Genomic DNA, 23,597 nt, shown 5'->3' with positions numbered 1-23,597 from the left:
CACAGTGCAGCATTCACTCATTCGTGGTGGACACTGGTGCATGCCACCATTACTATAACATTATTGTTTTTTGTACAAGTTATATGTTCAATTAAGCTCAGTAGGTGCCATGCCGCACTGCGTTCGTAAATATGAGTGTTGTGACTCTGCAGTTTGAGTTGTCATTTGTGAAAAAAATTAAAATAAGTTGTTTTTAATTTATTTGTACAACTTGTGTATTCAGTAAGCTCAATATATGCTCTGCTGTACTGTATTCTTAAATATAAGCACTGTGACTTTGCAATGTGAATTTGTCATTTGTGAATTTTTTTTATTTTTTGTATAATTTGTGTTCAATAAAGCTCAGTAGTTGCTGTGCCAATGTGTTAATAAATATAGGCACTGAGTCGATATGGATCACGATCAGTCAATAATTAAGCAGGAGCAGAAACCAAGTACTAGTGCTGTAGCTGCTACCAGTCATGATAGTTCTACAACATCTACTAAAAGTGGTTCTGAGGGCAGAACAATTATCAAATGGTACCTGAAATCAAAATCTTTCACAATATTAAAAAAGGCTTAGAGGTGTCACATTAAAACCCAACAAATTAGTTCCCCCCAAAAAAGAACACTAAGGCTGAAGAACAAACTGTGAGGAGAGTCTAGGGGTGTCCACGACAGCTATGTGTAAGTCTGACATTTCTCATACTGTACTTATAGAGAAGGCTCTTTTGTCACTTTCCACCATTTCTGCATAATCTGCAAATGTGGGGATGACAGAATAGAAACTGAGGACCCTGTTGTGGAAGTGAAACAGGATGAGGGTGATATTTGTGTACTATCTAACTCTAATAAGGATGATGAAGATGTAGATGTTGATGATGTTGTTTGTATAAGTCAGCCACTAGTGGCAGCAGTTCTGCTCGTGATAAAAAAGAAAGCCATTGTGAAGCCTGGGCATAAGAACAAAAAAGCCACCTCTTGGGTGTAGGATTATTGTTACCCAAAACCTAATAATGGTAGGGAAAGCATCTGCTCCATTTGTGAGGCCAAAGTAAGTAGAGGTAGGGACGTTAACCATCTAGGCACCTCCTCCATATTACATAATTTGTGATGAGTTCATGATATTTATTTTACAAAATTATAATAATTTGTTGTAATTATCACCTTCATCAACCTTCTCATTAGTAATCAGAAGTATCTTTTCCAAAAAATAGTTTTGTGGGGGTCCAAGCAAATGTGGAAGTCGAAAAATATTGCAGTACACACATCACGTACAAACTACACACAGATGGCCTCCGTGTGCGCACTTGTTCTGCCGTGCATGCGCATATTCGCAATTTGCGTATGGTCGCTCCCGCGGTCCTGTGTATTAGCGCGTGGTATGAGTAATCATGGTAGAGTTTGTGTTCGCATGGAAAAGCCATCAAAACACATTACATATTTAATCCAAATAGTGCACAATGTACACATGGTCTCCCTGCACCACACCAGCAAGCTACAATAGTTTAAATGGTATCTGTCACAACTGAGGGCTGGTGCTGACCAGGGGGAAGCCTCAGTTGTAGGGGCTGAGGTATATGTGTACCTGGGAGGCAGTACAGGGTTCTTAGACATGCAGGGAACCTTTAGAACAAATGCCCGAAGGCGTGACCAAGACAACTAAGGAAAGTTCAAAGGTTTATTAAACACAGTTCAGAGGAATACTGATGACTTGGTACAGGTAACAGGAATCACAGTTCAGAGAAATACTTGGGATCGATGATGGAACACCGATGGTGACTTGGAATCGATGGCGGAACACCGATGGAGACTTGGGATCGATGGCGGAACACCGATGGAGACTTGGGATCGATGGCGGAACACCGATGGTTACTGGGAATCGATGGCGGAACACCGATGGTAACTTGGGATCGATGGCAGAACACCCATGGTAACTTGGGATCGATGGCGGAACACCGATGGCAACTTGGGATCGATGGCGGAACACCGATGATGACTTGGGATCGATGGCGGAACACCAATGGTGACTTGGGATCGATGGCGGAACACCGATGGTGACTTGGGATCGATGGTGGAACACCGATGGTTACTGGCAGGGCAGAGCACTGCTGGAAGCTGGTGTCGGTAACTGCCAGTCACAGGATGCAATGATGAGACACTACTGCAGAGAAAGTAAATGGGAGGACTGCACACTGGAATCACTGAAGACAATTGAAGCACTGACATCTTTCCACCCCAGGAACAAGATATTTATACCAGCTGGGAAACAGGGATTGGCTGGCTGATTAACCAGAGACCAGAGTGCAGCTGCTGGGTAATCAGGCTGAGAGCAGAGTTCAGCTGATAGGCTGAAAGGTAACATGTGATTAGGAAAACATGGCTGCGCCCATGTTAGCTTTTGGAGGGAAAGATTGTTTGTAACTTGCATGTGAAACTTAACCCTGATGCTGCCAGAATCACAGTAAAGATATTAGAGACAGAGATGCAGCGTGCTGCACACAGACAGTGCAGATGGAATCCAGGCTTGGAACACTGGGACAGTCTCAGGAGGCAATTGGAAGGTAAATGCTGATAAGGAATTACCTGGATCGTGACAGCACCCCCTCCTTTAGGAGTGGCCCCAGGACACTTCTTATAAATTCTTTACCTGAACAAATGGAAGAATCTAGATTGAATCCTGATGAACTTGAACTGGCTGGAACCAGAGGAGACTGTACTGGAGCTATGGACGAGACCAGATTGAGTCCAGACAAACTTGAACCGGCTGAGACCGGTGGAGTCTTTAGACCGACGGATAGGGCAGGATTAGATCCGAAGGTACTGGAGTCGGCTGGAACTAAAGGAGGCTGATCCGGACAGACGGATGGGACCGGATTGGGTCCAGAAAAGCTTGAACCGGCTGGGACCGGAGGAGTCTTTGGATTGACATTCGAATCAGCTGGAACTGAAGGAGTCAGAATCCGGTTAGAACCGGAATGAGTGGTATCTGAGTGTTCAGTTAGACCATCCTGGACCTGGTCCATGCTGGATGCCAACAGGGTGGTGCTCTCTGAAGACGGTAAACAGGAGTTCATAACTGCATCTGTAGCACAAAAATTTCCATCTGGGAACTTGGCTTTGGATACTTCCCTTGGGGCTGAAACTTTGGTGACCCCTCCTGGGGTTGACGAATCAGACACCTCTCTCAGGGTTGTTTTCTCCAGCACCCCTCCTGGGGCTGACAGATCAGAAACTCCTTTTTGAGAAGACTCATATGCCCCTACTAGAGCTTGAACATTGGATACCCCTCCTGGGGTTGCAGAAACGAATGCCCCAACTTGGGCTGTAGACACAGACGTCCCTTCTTGGGCTGTAGACACAGACGCCCCTTCTTGGGCTGTAGACACAGACGCCCCTTCTAGGGCTGAGGAAAGTTCGGACACTAGGATCTGGTACAGTACCAGATATTTACCGACTGTTCGTGTCCCCTGACGTAGCCGGAGGATATCGGAGGAGGCAGAGGTCACACGACCTGGTTCATCAAACATGCGCCTGAAGGTTGCCACGAAATCTGCATATGAAGAGAGCAGGGCATCAGACTTCTCCCATAGAGGTGATACCCAATCGAGGGCGGAGCCACTGAGGAGGGAGATGATGTAAGCAACCTTGGTGTGGTCAGTTGGGAAACTGCCAGGCTGTAACTCAAAATATATCTCACACTGATTTAGGAAACCCCGACAGGCTTTTGGGGAACCATCAAACTTGGCAGGTGTCGGTAAATGGAGACAAGGAGCAGAAACGGGAATGGTGGGTGGGGATACCACCAAAGGTACTGCAGTCGGCACACTGGACGCCCCTGAACCACGGAGAGTTACTTGTATTCCATCCAGCCGAGAGGAGAGGTCCTGGAGACAGCGGATCACATGGCCCTGTGCAGTCTCCTGACGTTCAAGGCAGGCTGCAAGTTCTTGCATCGGCCTGGTCGCTTGGACCTGGTCTCCATCCGGATCCATTTGGTCAGTGCTTACTGTCACAACTGAGGGCTGGTGCTGACCAGGGGGAAGCCTCAGTTGTAGGGGCTGAGGTATATGTGTACCTGGGAGGCAGTACAGGGTTCTTAGACATGCAGGGAACCTTTAGAACAAATGCCCGAAGGCGTGACCAAGACAACTAAGGAAAGTTCAAAGGTTTATTAAACACAGTTCAGAGGAATACTGATGACTTGGTACAGGTAACAGGAATCACAGTTCAGAGAAATACTTGGGATCGATGACGGAACACCGATGGTGACTTGGAATCGATGGCGGAACACCGATGGAGACTTGGGATCGATGGCGGAACACCGATGGACACTTGGGATCGATGGCGGAACACCGATGGTAACTTGGGATCGATGGCAGAACACCCATGGTAACTTGGGATCGATGGCGGAACACCGATGGCAACTTGGGATCGATGGCGGAACACCGATGATGACTTGGGATCGATGGCGGAACACCGATGGTGACTTGGGATCGATGGCGGAACACCGATGGTGACTTTGGATCGATGGTGGAACACCGATGGTTACTGGCAGGGCAGAGCACTGCTGGAAGCTGGTGTCGGTAACTGCCAGTCACAGGATGCAATGATGAGACACTGCAGAGTCAGGCTGTACTGCAGAGAAAGTAAATGGGAGGACTGCACACTGGAATCACTGAAGACAATTGAAGCACTGACATCTTTCCACCCCAGGAACAAGATATTTATACCAGCTGGGAAACAGGGATTGGCTGGCTGATTAACCAGAGACCAGAGTGCAGCTGCTGGGTAATCAGGCTGAGAGCAGAGTTCAGCTGATAGGCTGAAAGGTAACATGTGATTAGGAAAACATGGCTGCGCCCATGTTAGCTTTTGGAGGGAAAGATTGTTTGTAACTTGCATGTGAAACTTAACCCTGATGCGGCCAGAATCACAGTAAAGAGATTAGAGACAGAGATGCAGCGTGCTGCACACAGACAGTGCAGATGGAATCCAGGCTTGGAACACTGGGACAGTCTCAGGAGGCAATTGGAAGGTAAATGCTGATAAGGAATTACCTGGATCGTGACAGTATCAGAACAAAGGGATTCACCTTTACAGGATAGGAGGGGACAGAACAAGGTTATAAGGTGGTGTTTGGTATCCAGCTGTAGGGTATATTAAGGGAAATATTCGGGTATTGGTTTGCTGAATATCGCACGCTCCTGCAAATAGTTATGCACAGGAGCAGAATATAAATATTAACTGTAGTTACTGTACATTTGGTATGCGGCGGGAACCCAGAGGAGAACATCTGCAAGTGCACCTGGAACAGACATTGCCCACCTATTCAAACCAACCTATGACCTCTCCTGTACTGTAAATGACCATCCCTGTGTCCAATGGACAAAGAGATTACAGTATCCATTGTATTATGTTTTAGACTATTGTATAAAAGAGCCAGCTACATGCCCGGTCAGAGACAGACTCTGAAGGTCATCTACCTTGATGACTGAGGACCAGACTGGGAAGCGCAGGTGAAACCAAACACATATGTACCATTGACTGTAGCTATTATTGTATTGTTTATATTGTAACCCCCTGCAAGTAAAGAACCGTTGGTGGGTTAGACCCCAACATAGTTTTGCATTACAATTGGTGTTGTGTCCCATTTCCTTTGCTAAGTTTTAAAGTGTATTTACAGCCACTCGGGCTGCTGCATTGTGTTAACAGCGTATAGGCCTGTGTACGCAAACTGTGTAGTCACTAAGCCCTTTCTGCGTACGTACGCAGAGTGCGTACACTGTGCGATCTTGTGTACATAAGGTTTGTGAACTAAATAAGAGTGAAAGGTTAATTACAGCAGCTGCAGCGGCTCAATATTAAAGTGTATTAAGTGTGTTTAAAGTATAGCTTTTAGTCCTGTACGTAAACCGACGTTTACAATTGGGGACTCGATCCTGTTTTCACATGCTCACAGCCTGACAGGTCATAGCAGACTTAATCTATCAGCAAAGGGCGGAAAGTTATCCTACGTAACCTTTTCCTGGTCGGTGGATGTGCTGAAAACCCTATTTGTGTGCTGTTAGATTGCGTCTGCTCTGTCTGGTCTGCAGAGGTGCTGATAGAACCCGTAAAACAGGAAAAAAGCTATTTAAAAATCTGAATTTTTTTTTGCGCCTAAAGCGTAAACAAAGGGCACCGATACTTTGCATACCCTCTCACATTGTTGCCGCAAGATTTAGATTGTTAGATTTGTTTAGATCTGTGTGAAATCGGATACATTTGTTGCTATATAGTTAAATTTGAAATAAAAGTATTTAAGGAAATAAAAATAAAGCACAACACGCAGGTCTGGCCCAGTCGTTAAAGATTACACAGGACAAGCGGTTGTGCTTGTGAGCGAGTAAAGTTAGCATTGCTCACATTTATAGAGGTTGTGGGATTTGTTTTATTGCATATACACATTGGTACACGTGGTACGGAACGTGAGGACAGCGTACAAAAACGTGCAATTACGCAAGCTTGCGTAGGGTTGTGTGCGCATAATAAAACCACACGATAGTTTGTTCAGTTAAAAGGTGGGACAGTAGCCATGCTACAATAGCACATAACTATCCGGTTTCAAAAGCAGATTAGTATAAAACTTTTGTTTAAACTGTATTGCTTCTGGGGGTAAAGCTGCCGATCAGAATGAGTGAAAAATTTTCTGTACAGAAAAACAAAGCGTATTTGAGTGAGTGAAAGCGGGAGTGAGTGGGTTGAATGCCGGAATTCGGGATCTCGTCGTTTGGTACACCAAGAAAGTGGAGGTTTGGCGGCGTGAGGCGGCTGACTCACGTTAGTATAGATTGAAATACGCAAAACGTGAGGAGATTTGCAGAGGAGCGTAATAGGGAATTGTGCATTGTGTAGTATTGAAGTAAAGAGGTTTTTTGTTACGCTCCGGCTGAGGGTTGCAGTTTGTACATTGACTCGTGGTCGTACGGCAGCTAGGTAACAAGTACCTATATGCCGTGCGATTGGACCGCATGTTTGTGGGTGCGATACATAGCGCAACTTGATACCCCTTTTACGAGCTTTTGCATAAAATCGCGGTATCATTAGCGCCATGTAGAGCATACGCAAGCGTGATTTGTGTATAAGTGCATAGAGAGTTTTCGCTGGTCTCTCTCAGGAAAATCTCCAGCGGTGGATATTTGCTGGAAAAGGTAAGTCACTCCTAACACTTCCAGTAAATATAAACCAATTAGGGACCTCACTGGGTACGCAGTGGTCACTATTGGAGTGAGTAGTGGTACTTAGCGGAGAAGGAGTGGGTGAAAAAGCGCTCTAAGAACTTTCACCGTCTATTCGCGTTGTGCATTGGGGATTGCGTAAAAGGAAAAAGTCAGCGATGGGATCCAATTGCACAAGCGGTGGACGTATGGTAGCCAGGGTTCAGGTTGAAGAGCCACGGCCCAAGGGGTCAGCGAGGTTTGTTATGTGTGGAAAATATGGTCCACACGCTGAAGACTTTTTGTCTGAATGGGTACATATGACTGACAAAGATAGGGTACCATTCCCTAGGGTCGGCAGCTTTGAGCCAGAGGTATTACAGAACTTACGGATAAGGATATGTCTGATAAAATCCAGAAAACAAAGGATTAGACATACAGATTGCTTAAATCTATGGCAGCAAGAGGGGGATGTGCAAAGGGAATTAGCTCGCACAGCAGGTTCCAAATCTAGCGGGAAAACAATGGCGACCGCACCACCACCACCATATATTGATGGGGAGAAAGTGGCTACAAGCAATGGTGCATTGGTATAGGATAGGAATGTGATTGATAAATGTACTAACGCTAACCCTTGCCAGTTGTATCCCATTTTAAATTTTCCCCAGGACTGTGAGCAGGAAGATGAGCCCAGTACAATATCGGCACTCTCTCTAGCAGCCAACATACAGGACACCAAGGTGGGCACGGCCCAACCACCAAGAGTTGTAGCAAGGCCCCCTAGCAGAGGGATAAGTGAGGTCGTGTCCACAGGTAAGTACGGTACCATACACTATGCAGAAACAATAGCTCCTCACATTATAGAGTCAAACCAGAATGATGTAATTGAATTAAATCCTGTCAGGGTGATTGCAGTCCCCAATGGGAAGATTGACGCTCAGGGAGTAACTCCCATCAGGAACATTGCCATGCATTGCCCCAGGTCCCGAGCAGAATTAAGGTCAATTATGTCAGAATTTTCCGATCCCAGAAAAGATCTAGTCGGATGCCAGAAGTTTGTTAAAGAGTTAGGTAACGCCCATGAGCCCACAAATAAGGATTGGCGAACAGTGCTGCGAGTGTGTTTACCCTCAAATATTGACACCACGAAATTCATAACCGATTGTAAGTTAGATGCACAGGTACCTCTCACTGATGAATACAATCAGGAGAACGTAAAGCAAATCAATCTGCAATTAGGAGTGTATTTCCCTACTGTTGTCAAATGGAATAAAATCTTCTCCCAAAGGCAAAAGGAAGGTGAAATAGCATCCGAATATTTCCATTGAGCACTGCAGGAAATAGCTAGATACACTGGGATCAAGGACATCAAAGATAATGCACATCACAGGGAGGTAGCTGTTTCAGTATTAATGGACGGGTTAAAGGAGGCATTAAGAACAAGAGTACAAACCTCTCTACCTAACTGGAGAGGTATCTCGGTGGCTTCATTGAGAGAGTCTGCTATCGAGCACGACCGGAACATCAGTAAGCACAGGGAGTCTCGGGGATAAGCTGATGACAGTAAGTATAAATGCTCTTACAACAAAACCACATCAGCCAAAACCCCAGACCCCTGATGGTAAATCACGTGTAGTAGTATGCTATAATTGTCGGAAGGAAGGACATTACTCAAGGGAATGTAGGAATAAAGGGACACATACTGTATACCGACCCCCTAGACCAGGATATGAACCACACTACAATTCACATAATTGGGATCAGGGACCACCTAGGAGAAATTATGAGCCACATGCAGGGGAAACAAGGAGGTACCCACCAAGGAGAGATTGTCAGACCTCCGAAAATTCTCAGCTACCCCCCTCACATATCATAGCTGCCAATGCGCTGCGGGATAGTCCCACTACACAATAGAGGTTGGGCCACACCTGTAGTCTGCAGCCAGTGAAGTTGATTGCTAGCCTTGGTAGTGAACCTGTGGTCTTGGTTGATGTAGCTGGTGTACCATTACCATTTCTTGTAGATACAGGGGCGGCCAGGTCAGTGTTGAATTCCACATTAGGTGTAAAGACCACGGGAAAAATGATTTCAGCAATGGGAGTAACAGGAACGGTGCAACAATACCCTTTGAGTAGACCTGCAGAGATTACGTTAGGGCCCTTGCAAACCAAACATTCTTTTCTGCTGGCTGCATCGGCTCCGACTAATCTACTCGGCAGAGATTTATTGTGTAAAATGCGGTGTGTCATATATTGTACTCCTGAGGGTGTCTTCTTGGATATACCAGAGAACCATGCTCAAGAAGTACAAGATATACTAGACACCCCTCAAAGGCTAATGTCGCATTCTACTGTTATAGAGACGTGTCCATCAAAGGTAGAGGAAATTATCTCACAAATATCGGGTTCCCTTTGGACCAAAGATGGACAAGACATTGGATTGATGGCGAATGTAGCTCCAGTAGTAGTACAAGTAAAAGATGGTAGGACAGCTCCAAAAATCCCTCAGTATCCTCTGAAGCCAGAGGTAGAATTAGGAGTGTACCCTGTCATAGAGCGGCTGTTACAGCAGGGCATCCTAGTCAGGATGTCCAGCACTGCCAATAGTCCCATCTTCCCTGTGAAAAAGAGTGGGGGGAGGGGTTACAGGCTAGTGCAGGATCTAAGGGGAATAAACAAGATAGTTGAGAGCCAATTCCCCGTAGTGCCCAATCCAGCTGTCATCCTCATGCAAATTCCCTCTACTGCAAAATTCTTCACTGCCATTGACCTCTGTTCTGCTTTCTTTTCTGTCCCTCTTCACCCTGACAGCCAATACCTTTTTGCCTTTACATACAGGGGAGTACAGTACACCTGGACTCGTCTCCCCTAAGGTTTCATTGACAGCCCGAGTATTTTCTCCCAGGCCTTGCATGACTGTTTACAATCCTTTCAACCTGAGAGTGGATCAGTACTAATACAGTATGTTGATGGCTTATTGTTGTGTTCTGACTCACTCGAATCGTCCTTGAAAGACACGAAACAGCTTCTGTTTCATCTTTCCCATACAGGACACAAGGTTTCAAAGTATAAGTTGCAGTTGTCCCGGACCAGGGTCAAATATTTGGGACATTGCTTGACCTCACTGCTGATAGAATACAGGCGATCCACGACATGACTCTGCCACAAACTCAGCAACAGATCCGCACTTTCCTTGGAATGTGTGGGTACTGTCGAAACTGGATTCCAGGGTTCTCTATACTGACTTTATCTTTGCAAGAAATGGTCTCTTCGAACAAACCGGAATGGATCTCTCATACAGATGAGTCCGAACTGGCGTTTGAGAGACTCAAACAGTGTCTATCACAGGCACCTGCATTAGGTATGCCAGATTATGAGAAGCCCTTTGAATTGTACGGTACTGAAAGTGCTGGGTGTGCGGCAGGGGTCTTAACTCTGAGACATGGTGATGCCAGCAGACCGGTAGCTTACTACAGTGCACACTTGGACACTGTAGCATGGTCTCTCCCCACTTGCTTACGAAGTGTTGCAGCGATAGCTTTGCTGGTAAGTAAAAGCGAGGACGTAGTATTAGGACACAACCTGACCATTCATACACCTCATGCAGTATCAGCCTTACTAAACTCCGCCCTGAACCAAACTTTCACTGCGAGACCTGACATTGGTGACAACCCACTGGAAGGAGTAGACTTTACCTTCTACACTGACGGTAGTTGCCACAGACAGACAGAATCGGGAGATTTGTGCACTGGATATGCAGTTGTAGATGACAAAGGTATCATAGAAGCTGAACCCCTGGGCCCACCGCACTCAGCACAAGTTGCTGAGTTGGTCGCCCTAACCAGAGCGTGTGAATTGGCCAAGGGTAAGTCAGCTAATATATACACAGATTCTAGGTACACCTTTGGAGTGGTGCATGATTTTGGGGCCCTATGGCGCCTCAGAAATTTCATGACAGCAGCTGGCACACCTGTAGCGCATGCGTCCCACATCAAAAGGCTTTTGACAGCAATACAAGAACCATACAGAGTGGCTGTTATCAAGTGCAAAGCACACACTTACAACCAAGACCCAATTTCACTTGGTAACAGCCAGGCAGACGAAGCTGCAAAATCAGCAGCAAACACCCCCATACAAACGAACATCACATCACTGATGACATTTAACACGATCAACACACAACAATTAATTGAAATGCAAAATTTGTGTTCCCTACAGGAAAAGGCAGTCTGGGGGGCAAAGGGATATGGCCAAGAGTCCTCAGGACTTTGGACAGGTGGACACGGTAAGCCGGTGGCCTCCAGAGCATATCTTCCAAGTCTAGCTGAGGCGGCACACGGTCTGACTCATCTGGGCAAAGAGGGTATGTGCACGTTGGTAAGAGCCTACTGGTGTGCGCCAGGATTCTCTTCTCATGCAGGTAAGAGAGCAATGACATGTTTTACTTGCTTGAGGAAGAATATTGGAAAGACAATATCAACAGAGCCATCCCACATCCCTCCTACAGACGGACCTTTCCAGGTAATACAAATTGATTTCATACAGTTACCACCCTGTAGGAATTTGAAATATGTGTTAGTTTGTATTGACGTACTGCCACGTTCACTGCAAAGAAAATTGTGCAGGAATTTGTGTGTAGATATGGTATCCCTAGAATAATTCAAAGTGATATGGGTACCCATTTTACAGGTGAAGTCTTTCAGGTCATGTGCAAACTGATGGTAATTAATAGCAAGCTGCATACTCCGTACCGGCCACAGGCGAGTGCAAAGGTAGAGAGAGTGAACAGCACTATTAAGAACAAGCTGAGCAAAATAATGGCTGTTGTGACCAGAAGCTTTGCCACTAGTGTTGTACAGCTTCAGAACCACTCCCAGGTCTCCGCTTAACTTATCACCCTTTGAAATTCTTTTTGGTCGACAACCTCATGTAATGATAGACCCCCAGGATGATTTGAAATGTAATAATGAAGTGACTGTGAAATATTTGGTTGGGATGAGCCAGCAGCTGAGAAATCAACAAAGAAATCTAAAGCTGGTGATTCCTGACCTACCGAACAGTAATTGTCATGACATTGAGCCTGGGGATTATGTGATGATTCAACATTTCTTACGCTCAGGTTGCCTCATAGACAGGTGGGAAGGACCATACCAAGTCTTGTTAACAAGCACAACAGCACTAAAGGTTGCAGAAAGAGAGACTTGGGTCCACTCGTCCCACTGCAAGAAGGTCGCTGGCCCGGAGAGAAATCGTGACAAAGAGCAGAGTGTTATTGTCTGATGAATATTGTATTTGTAGGATATGTGAGAATATAGTAGAGGATGGGTGCATCCAGAGATGTCAGTCCAACCTTAATATCGACATGGACCGCCATCCGTTGAGTGATTACCACTCACTAGTGGGTAAGGTCTTAAACCAGACAGAATGCTGGGTGTGCTCACAGGTACCTCAAGGTCAGAGTAAGTCAGGATTAGTACCATACCCTTTAGCAATAGATGTGGTACTCGAATTACGGGGTGGGAGTCCGGTGGACAAGAAATTCAATATCTCTAGGCCCCCTAGTTTGAAGCTCCACCAGTATCATGTAGACACGTCCTTATTGTGTTTCAATATTTCCAATTACCGAAAACCAGGAAATTGGGAAGTGACGTGGAATAATCAGACAATGACCTTTTCACACAGAGCTGATAGGATACCCATAGACTCTGAACTTGTACGCCAAATAGCCAACAGTGGGAGGTATTTTCGGTATAGGTATACCCGTGGAAGCAAGACCATGTGGGTTGGAAAAGTATCATCAGGGTATTGTGCCCATATCATCCAGCCTGATACTTGTATTGAGCAGATGGGAGAACTAGGGATTGGTTTCTTTACTTGGAAAGTTTGCAATATGGTGATGTTACATTTTGTCCCCTATGTTCTCCCAGATGATGCCTATTTCATATGTGGGAGGAAAGCGTACAAGTGGCTTGCCCCAAGCTCAGAGGGTTTGTGTTATATTGGAAGAGTACTACCAGAGGTCATGACCATAACCCATGATAAAAATGAAAGACGTTCACCGCAGTGCTCAGACTCCTTATACTCATACTCACTATGAACACATCATCAAGAGACACCTCATAGATAGGGCAGAGCACGCAGCCTCTGATTTGATCCATGAATCCACCGGGATTCAGTTCCTTCCCGCATTAGACATCACCCGTACTGCCAGAGAAACTATAAATTATAGGTATATCCATGCGCTAGCGAACTTGATAGATAATATCACTGAGATGTATGATGACACCTTCAGGTATACGGGAAGGGAGTTACAAGCCTACAAGAATGAACTGATCCAGCACAGGATGGTCCTCAATTACGTCACAGCCGTGACAGGTGGGTACTGTGTTACTCTGGCAACTCAATACGGTGTGAAGTGCTGTACATATATTATGGAGATCATCGATCAGAAGATGGACGAGATCTTGCAGTTGAAGTGGGAGTTCAGGAGGAAGCACAACCTTACCTTAGCGACTGTGGGTAATGAACTGACCGGCTGGGTCTCATGGTTGAACCCACGCAAATGGTTCTCAGGTTTAGGAGAGTGGGCTCAAAATGTCATTATGAGTGTGGGTAAGTTTCTCCTTTGTATCCTGGGAGTCATCATAATTATTGGTTTGATATTTAGATGTGTTAAAATTTTAATACGGCGCAAGCACGGCACAAATTTGATGAGTCTAAGGAGCGAGGGCGCTGTTACAGCAGCAGATTTAATTTATGATCCATCCATAGAGACAGCGTTATGATAAGGATTGCAAATGAATTTCATGGCCTGTTTCTTTCACCCGTTTTCCTTTGTCTCCCCCTCTGCCCAGATACATCCAACCGGAAAAAGACGTCAGCCCTACCCAAAATGTTTATGTGAATGTATTTTTATATATATATATATATATATATATATATGTCTTATCTTCATCTCTGCAACCTCCAGGTAATGGCACACATAGTCGACAGGTGATATCCACATATACTAACACCCACATATGTTCCCCCTCCATGTATCATCAACTAAATGTGCACCCCATTTGTTGAAACAAGAAGCCAAAAAAGCTTGGTAGTGCTTGTTGGCCCATTTACAGACCCTTAATACGGGATAAGAAGGATTTAATGTATACTTTGCAATACCTCGAAGTTTATTTAGAACATATACGGCACAATGATACATGCCCCTCAGATATGGATTCATACATACATGCTTTTTACTATCCATCTAGGTCATACATTTCCCGCCTACACTTCTCCTCCGATCATCCAAGCTTCTGTATATATTGTATAGATATTTTTCTGTTTATTGATTAGTTTGTGGCAGTTATTGGTGACTGCCAAAGGGTGGACTGTCGAAGTTGAAAAATATTGCAGTACACACATCACGTACAAACTACACACAGATGGCCTCCGTGCGCGCACTTGTTCTGCTGTGCGTGCACATATTCGCAATTTGCGTATGGTCGCTCCTGCGGTCCTGCGTAGTAGCGTGTGGTATGAGTAATTACGGTAGAGTTTGTGTTCGCATGGAAAAGCCATCAAAACACATTACATATTTAATCCAAATAGTGCACAATGTACACATGGTCTCCCTGCACCACACCAGCAAGTTACAATAGTTTAAATGGTATCAGAACAAAGGGATTCAACTTTACAGGATAGGAGGGGATAGAACAAGGTTATAAGGTGGTGTTTGGTATCCAGCTGCAGTGGCAAACGCAGGATTTGCATGGGGGCGTTTCCAGAACTGGGTGGAGCCATGCACGGGGGTGGGGACTGAGGTGACCCAGTATATGATGGGTCCGTAAAACTAGTGTGTCTGTGTGTGTGTATATATAAAATATATATATATATATCTACGCACATATATATACCGTATATACACCTCTATATATATATATATATATATTTATATACACACACACACACACACACACACACACATATATATATATATATACATATACACATATACATAGCCTATTAAACATGCATATATATATACAGTACACATATATACAAACATGTATATATATCATGTGTGTGTGTGTGTTTATATGTATGTATATACATGTGTATATATGTATGCACATGGATATATATGTACTATAATTAAAATAAAGTAAACTTTTATTAAGCACTTATAAGTACCACCAGGAAGCCTGCAGGCATAATAATAGTCATGCAGGAAAAAAAAAATTTTTAGTGAGGGGGGGGTTTCTGGGTGCTCGGATACCCCCCCTGTGTGCGCCACTGAGCTGTAGGGTATATTAAGGGAAATATTCCGGTGTTGGTTTGCTGAATATCGCACGCTCCTGCAAATAGTTATGCACAGGAGCAGAATATGAATATTAACTGTAGTTACTGTACATTTAGTATGCGGCGGGAACCCAGAGGAGAACAGCTGCAACTGCACCTGGAACAGACATCGCCCACCTATTCAAACCAACCTATGACCTCTCCTGTACTGTAAATGACCATCCCTGTGTCCAATGGACAAAGAGATTACAGTATCCATTGTATTATGCTTTAGACAATTGTATAAAAGAGCCAGCTACATGCCTGGTCAGAGACAGACTCTGAAGGTCATCTACCTTGATGACTGAGGACCAGACTGGGAAGCGCAGGCGAAATCAAACACATATGTACCATTGACTGTAGCCATTAGATTATTGTATTGTATTGTATTGTATTGTTTATAGTGTAACCCCCTGCAAGTAAAGAACCGTTGGTGGGTTAGACCCCAACATAGTTTTGCATTACAATTGGTGTCGTGTCCCATTTCCTTTGCTAAGGTTTAAAGTGTATTTATAGCCACTCGGGCTGCTGCATTGTGTTAACAGCGTATAGGCCTGTGTGCGCAAACTGTGTAGTCACTACGCCCTTTCAGCGTACGTACGCAGAGTGCGTACACTGTGCGATCTTGTGTACATATAGTTTGTGAACTAAATAAGAGTGAAAGGTTAATTACAGCGGCTGCAGCGGCTCAATATTAAAGTGTATTAAGTGTGTTTAAAGTATAGCTTTTAGTCCTGTACGTAAACCGACGTTTATACAAATCAAGCACTTTAGCAAAAAAAGTGGCAATCCCTGTTGAAAAAAGTGCTTGGTTTGTTAAACTGTGCATGTCCTTTTAATATCCAATATAAGGGTGTGTGGGAGGGCTCGAGGACAATTCCACCTTGCACTACTTTTCTTTTCTGCCTGTGCTGTGTGGCAATGTTTCATAGATGTGTTGTAAACTGCTGTGTGTTTGTGCCGCTGTTCTGTTGCTTAGTAACTGGCCGGCTAGATTTAGCCTTTGGCTAATATTGGTGAAAACAATATTATGAGCTGTGAGGCGGTCAAAATTAACTGCAAATGAATTATTAGTTGGAACAAAAACATGGGGGTCAGCACAAACCTTTAGTATAAATACTTGTTAGCTTAAATATATCATGAGGTTGTAGTTCATTGCATAAGCAACAAACATTGTTAAGAATTTATGATGTACAGTTGTTGTTCAGACCAAACACCAGGAAAATATATGATCTTGGTCACTTCAATGGCGAGCAACCCAAAAACATCCACTGAGAGGCAGTTCTTTGTTCAGAAACACCTTGTTTATGAATGAGGAAAGAGGAGAATGGACAGACAGGTTTAATGTTACAAGAAGGCGGCGGAAATTCAAATGAACGTGCATTACAACAGTGGTATGTAGTAGACAAGCATCTTTGAAACATAGCTTGCTGAACCTTGAAGTGATGAAGACTTCAGCAGCAGAAGACTTCAATGTGTTCCACTCTTGACAGCTAAGGACAGGAAAATGAGGCTACAATGGGCACAGGCTCATGAACATAGTGCAGTTGAACATTGGATAAATGGCCCTTGGGCTGACAAATCTTTGTTTCTGCAGTGACGTGCAGATGGCAAGGTCAGAGTTTTTCACAAACAACATGATTCCATGCATCTATCCTGCCTTGGACTTCCCCCTGTAGGCGGCGACTATCTGATTTCAGGGCTGCAAAAATCACTGCCCAGCTATCAGGTCTGAATTACCCCCAAAATCGTGCTTGATGGGAGCATCTACTGAATAGAGTATATGGAAGAATGAGATGTTATCAAACATCAAAGTGAGGACACAGCGCTCGTTTTTTTAATGTCTGCACAGCATTTTTATCCCTTCCTTGTTTACACATCATATGAGATGGCACTGTAACCCTTTCATATGTTTGTAGCTGGTTTTATTGTATTTGCATAGTGGTATAGGAAATCTCATGGTTGCAGAAGGTTGATTATTCAGCATTAAAAAAAAAATTGAAAGCTGAGAGCATTGACTTTAAAGAAACTGTTTATCGTGAGAAGAAAGATTGAATTAAAGCAAGTGAGTACACAGAGATATAAAAGTGATACTGAAAGAAGATAGGATACTGATAAAGCAGTAATGTATAAATTAGACAAGACTTTAGAAGAAATGTAAGAAAATAACTGTTAATGAAGTTTGAATTGGGGTGTCCTGGAAACTGGAAAAAGTGTTGACACGGTTTATTGTTATAAGCTGTCTCTTAACTGAATACAACAGAGATTCAAAAACAGCGCCCCAACTCAAAAGTGCAGCAACAGAAGCTAGGGTGATCCCAACCACCACAAATACTGGAAACAACAACAATGGTAAGCAACTGTGCGCACCCTCTTGGTGTATAGTCTAAAAAAGTCTGTGTGTAATACCACAGAAATTTATACCAAAATATTACACTGATTCCATGTGTTAGGAATTAGAATATTCCAGTCCCCAGTCTGATTCGATCTTAAAAATGGGCTCCAAATATCCAGTCTTTTATCTTAATTGTTCAAATTCTCTCCTTTCTCCTGATAGCAGGTCAGTTCCATATAAACCCCAAAAATAGAAGAGAAGGAAGATATATAGTGTAATACCGTTTTATTCAATAATTCCACAAAAATTAAAATGCATATAATTTAGCACAGAAAATCCACCAAAGACTAGGCAAGAAAGTGTACTGGATAGATGGGGGTGTCATAGAGTATCCACCCAAATAAGCATGATAATGTCCCACGGGTATCTCCCAGTCTTTTCAGGTGCCGTGTTCTCCTCTGGATCTGCAATATCCAAAAGATATATTGCCGGTTTTGCCGCAGTCTCCCCAATCAGCTCACCAATGCGTTTCTGCTCCCTGAGGAGCCTTTATCAAGGTGTAAGGTGGAATGAAACTCTTCAGGGTATTTATCCTTGCCAGAGTGATCTGATTGGTCAAGAGTGTGCCCAGCCTCATTGGTGTCTAATCATATTGGTTTCACATATTTTTAACTTCTCCTTATGATATATCATCAAAACATTTATTAATTAACCTCACTTCAATGTTTTCATGTGCTCAAAACAGGCTGCACGGAGCCTTTTGCGGCATGCGTTCCACACCCTGGAATGCATGCCACTTCCTACATCCGCCCCTGGCTCCCTCCACTGCGGCGTGCGTTCCAGCTCCCCGGAACGCACGTCGCTTTCTGTATCTGTCCGCATCACATTGCCGCTCTCTCCGGCGGAAGTGCGCCCGTGGAACGCATATCACTTCCGCGTTCCACGGTGCGCTATTCGAGCACCATATCCTTAAAGACCTTTTTTATGTGCTCATACTGCATACGTCTGTTACAGTATTATACTCATACATGCTTATATTAAAAAAGCATAAATTATATGTTATTAAAAAAATTAAAAGGTGTGAAAACAAATTCAGAAGAACCATAAAATAACTAAAAGGTTTAAAAAATTATATATATAGAGAAAAGTGGAAAATTACCTATACAATGATAACTATAACAAAAAGGGATCCAAATTCTCTACATTGCAGATCACGCCAGCGGAAGTGCGTACGTAGAACGAATATTCCTTCCGCGTTCCACGGTACATTGCTTAAGCACCACCTCCTAAAAGTCTCTTACAGTAATACATTCATCAGTGCTCATATTCAATAAAGTGCAAATTCTATACCTTTAAAACATAAAAGGTTTAAGAAAAACATATAAAATGATATAAAATACTGAAAAGTGGAAGAGTACATATATAGTAATTTCTACAACAGGACAGGATTAAATACTTTTTAAAGGACTTTAAAACCGTGGCATACACTGGTTGTTAAATCATAAAAAACATTTAAATTCGAATTCAAGATTTAAACCCTTTGGAGCCAGTGTTCCCATGTCATAAATCCATTTAATCTCTGTTTGTGCTACAACTTCTTCCATATTTCTTTTCCTCCAATGATTATTTACTACTTTTATACCTATTACACTTTTTAGAGGCCTATAATTACATGTATGTGTCTCTTTAAAATGGTTGGATACAGAATGATTAGGATAACCCTTTTTTATATTCCTCAGATGCTCTGCCCATTGTTCTTTCAGTGGTCGAGATGTTCGGCCTATATATTGTAACCCACAAGTACACTCTATTAAATATATGCAATTTTTAGTGTTACATGTTATAAAATCTAAAATACAATAAGTTTTACCCGTTGTATTCGATTGGAACTCTTCAATTTTACTTGGTTGGGCAGTATGGTGTCTGCACATATTGCAGAGTCCACACCTGTGGAAACCCTTAGTTTTAATTCTTCCCGATTTTTTCGGTTTAACGGCACTTTTCACTAATTTCTGTTTCAAATTGGGAGCCTTCTTATAAATGAATTTTGGTTTGGATGGTAAAATACTCTTTAAAATGGGATCCCTATTTAACAAATGCCAATGTTTATTGAATATCTTTTCAACCTCTTTGTGCTGACTATTAAAAGATGTAATAAAAGGTAGGACTATATCTTCCTTTTTGTTTTTAATATTAGTTTTTAAAAAATCATCTCTTTCTACAGCCCCTATTTCCTCAATGTACTCATTCAACGTCTCCCCATCATATCCTTTCGCCACAAATATTTGTTGTAAACTTCTGGACTGGTTTTGGAAGGTTTCGAGATCTGTACAATTGCGCCTCATCCTTCTAATCTGACCCCTAGGAACATTTTTAATCCAATTATGATGATGGTTACTCTTTGTAGAGATGTACGAATTACTGTCTGTTGGCTTAAAAAAAGATTCAGTTTTCAACGTTCCATTTTCTATGTACACTGTGAGGTCTAAAAATTGTATTTCAACGGGGCTGATATTGAATGTTAAAACTATATTAAAATTGTTGACATTTAGGGATGTGCAAAATGAGTTTAGGGATATATCATCACCTTCCCATATAAAAATAATGTAATCGATAAAACGATACCATAACCTGATGTTTTTTAGGAAGGGATTATCCTCTGCCCAGATGATTTCATCCTCCCATAATTCCATAAAAAGATTCGCGTATGCGGGGGCAATGCGTGTGCCTATAGCAGTACCCTTTTTCTGTTGGTAAAACCTTCCACTATACCAGAAAAAGTTATTGTTTAAAATAAACTTAATACTGTCTAAAATAAACTGGACTTTCTTTTCCTCCAAATTACTTTTCAAAAGATGGTACTCAGTGGCTTTCACTCCTTTCACGTGATCAATGATTGTATATAAGCTACGGACGTTAGCAGGCCCTAATATAAAATTTGGCTGCCACTTTACTTGTTCTAATTTTTGAAGAATATCCCCTGTGTCCTTAATATAAGATCTCAATTTCAGTACTTCAGGTTGAAGATGGTGGTCCACAAAATGAGACAAATTTGATGTAGCAGAATTCGTCCCCGCCACAATAGGTCTTCCTGGGGGGTCTTCGGTAAGACGTAAAAAAACGGAAGAACTGGATCTTGTACATTAATATACCTCTCTTCCTTTTCTGTAATCACTTCTTCCATTTTATATTTCAAGGTAAGGTTCCTCAATTCCTTTTCAATCCGTTCATTTGGATTACTTCTCAGAACAGTATATGTGTCTTTATCATTCAATTGTTTTTTTAATTTCGTTGTCATACTTTTCTGCATCCATAATGACCACCCCTCCCCCTTTATCTGCGGGATTAATAACTATATTTTCATTTTCACTCAAGGATTTGATTGCTTCTCTCTCGCGTTTCGAGAGATTCTGGCTTTTACTCCACCTTGATGGAATTTCCTCTAAATCAGCCATAACTGCCTTACCGAAACTTTCTACAAAACATCCTCGATTGAAGGTGGGGTTAAAAGTGGACTTCGGGCGGAATGGATCCCTTTCTGTAGTGCTTTCACATTTCTGATTAATGAAATACTTCTTAAGTGATACTTTACGAATAAATTTCTGAATATCTAAATAAGTTTCAAACTCATTCAGTTTGTTATCTGGGGCAAATTTTAACCCTCGCTCAAGCGTACTAGTTTCATCTGTTGACAGAATATGCTTACTTAAGATGAATATTTTTGTTTTTTCAACTTCTGTTTCTATTTCCTTCCTCATTTCACTTCCCTTCTTTTTTATATTTCCTTTACCTCGATTTCCCCTTTTTTTCTTTTCTCTCCTGAAAACTAATACCTTATGTAGCGACTCCCGCTCCGTCCTAAAAAATCCTCATTGTTGAGGATTTCGAATCTATTCCTTCTGTTTAGTGGTGAATAATCTCTTTCTCGTCTATTTCTATTCCATTCATCTTTTATATAGAACTCATTGTTCGTTCTATAGGATCTTTCTTTCCGTCTTCCTTCTCCCTTTGGTCGTCGCCATGTTTTCTGGAGGTTTCTTTCTTTTGAATGATAATATGTTCTACTAGTTCCAAAAAATGCTTGATCCCGTTTATTAGTACGTCCCACATATCTACTATTCTCTTCCCTTTTATAATAATTCTTTCTTCTAGGTGTAGGACTGGGTATATATCTACAAATGGGTTCCTCTATTTGTTCCCCATTTTCACTTTCCCCATCTCCTACATCCTCTATTTTTTCTTCTCTTTCTCTTTTATCTCTAATGTATTTCCTTTTTTTCCTCAAAATGATCTCTGTTTCTTTCTTAATAACCCTAGATTCCATTTTCCTTTCCAACTCACTATATTCCTCCATGTCTCTATAGGGTACGAGATCTTTGGTAAATGTATCTATTTGTCTTTCTATTTGTTCCAAATTTTTCTTTCTTTCTTGTATAATTAATCCCATTAGAGCCATAGAACAATCTTCTAATACTTTCTCCCATTTAAGGTAGAACTCATTACTTTCATTTTCAGATGAAGATTTCTTATCTATTTTTAGACCTTTCGGGATGAGCTTTTCTGCTACATATTTTTCTAGAGTTATAGCCTCCCACCATACTTTACTTTCTCGGATGAGAACATACTCTAATTTCCTCATAATGATTTCAGCTTCCTCTATAGTTCCTAAATCTGTCTTACTTTCACTTTCACATTCGTTTGATTCAAAAACTGAATTAAGTAAACGTTTTCTTTTATCTCTATAACCAAGCATGGTGCAGCTAGTTTTTATGGGTATACAGCTTAATACAACAGAGATTCAAAAACAGCGCCCCAACTCAAAAGTGCAGCAACAGAAGCTAGGGTGATCCCAACCACCACAAATACTGGAAACAACAACAATGGTAAGCAACTGTGCGCACCCTCTTGGTGTATAGTCTCAAAAAGTCTTTGTGTAATACCACAGAAATTTATACCAAAATATTACACTGATTCCATGTGTTAGGAATTAGAATATTCCAGTCCCCAGTCTGATTCGATCTTAAAAATGGGCTCCAAATATCCAGTCTTTTATCTTAATTGTTCAAATTCTCTCCTTTCTGCCGATAGCAGGTCAGTTCCATATAAACCCCAAAAATAGAAGAGAAGGAAGATATATAGTGTAATACCGTTTTATTCAATAATTCCACAAAAATTAAAATGCATATAATTTAGCACAGAAAATCCACCAAAGACTAGGCAAGAAAGCGTACCGGATAGATGGGGGTGTCATATAGTATCCACCCAAATAAGCATGATAATGTCCCACGGGTATCTCCCAGTCTTTCAGGTGCTGTGTTCTCCTCTGGATCTGCAGTATCCAAAAGATATATTGCCGGTTTTGCCGCAGTCTCCCCAATCAGCTCACCAACGCGTTTCTGCTCCCTGAGGAGCCTTTATCAAGGTGTAAGGTGGAATGAAACTGGTCAGGGTATTTATCCCTGCCAGAGTGATCTGATTGGTCAAGAGTGTGCCCAGCCTCATTGGTGTCTAATCATATTGGTTTCACATATTTTTAACTTCTCCTTATGATATATCATCAAAACATTTATTAATTAACCTCACTTCAATGTTTTCATGTCCCCAAAACAGGCTGCACGGAGCCTTTTGTGGCGTGCGTTCCACACCCTGGAATGCACGCCACTTCCTACATTCGCCCCTGGCTCCCTCCACTGCGGCGTGCGTTCCAGCTCCCCGGAACGCACGTCGCTTCCTGTATCTGTCCGCATCACATTGCCACTCTCT

The sequence above is a fragment of the Pseudophryne corroboree genome, chromosome 4, assembly GCF_028390025.1.
Source record: "Pseudophryne corroboree isolate aPseCor3 chromosome 4, aPseCor3.hap2, whole genome shotgun sequence".
Taxonomy (NCBI): Eukaryota; Metazoa; Chordata; class Amphibia; order Anura; family Myobatrachidae; genus Pseudophryne; species Pseudophryne corroboree.
Note: the sequence above shows the minus strand (reverse complement) of the source record.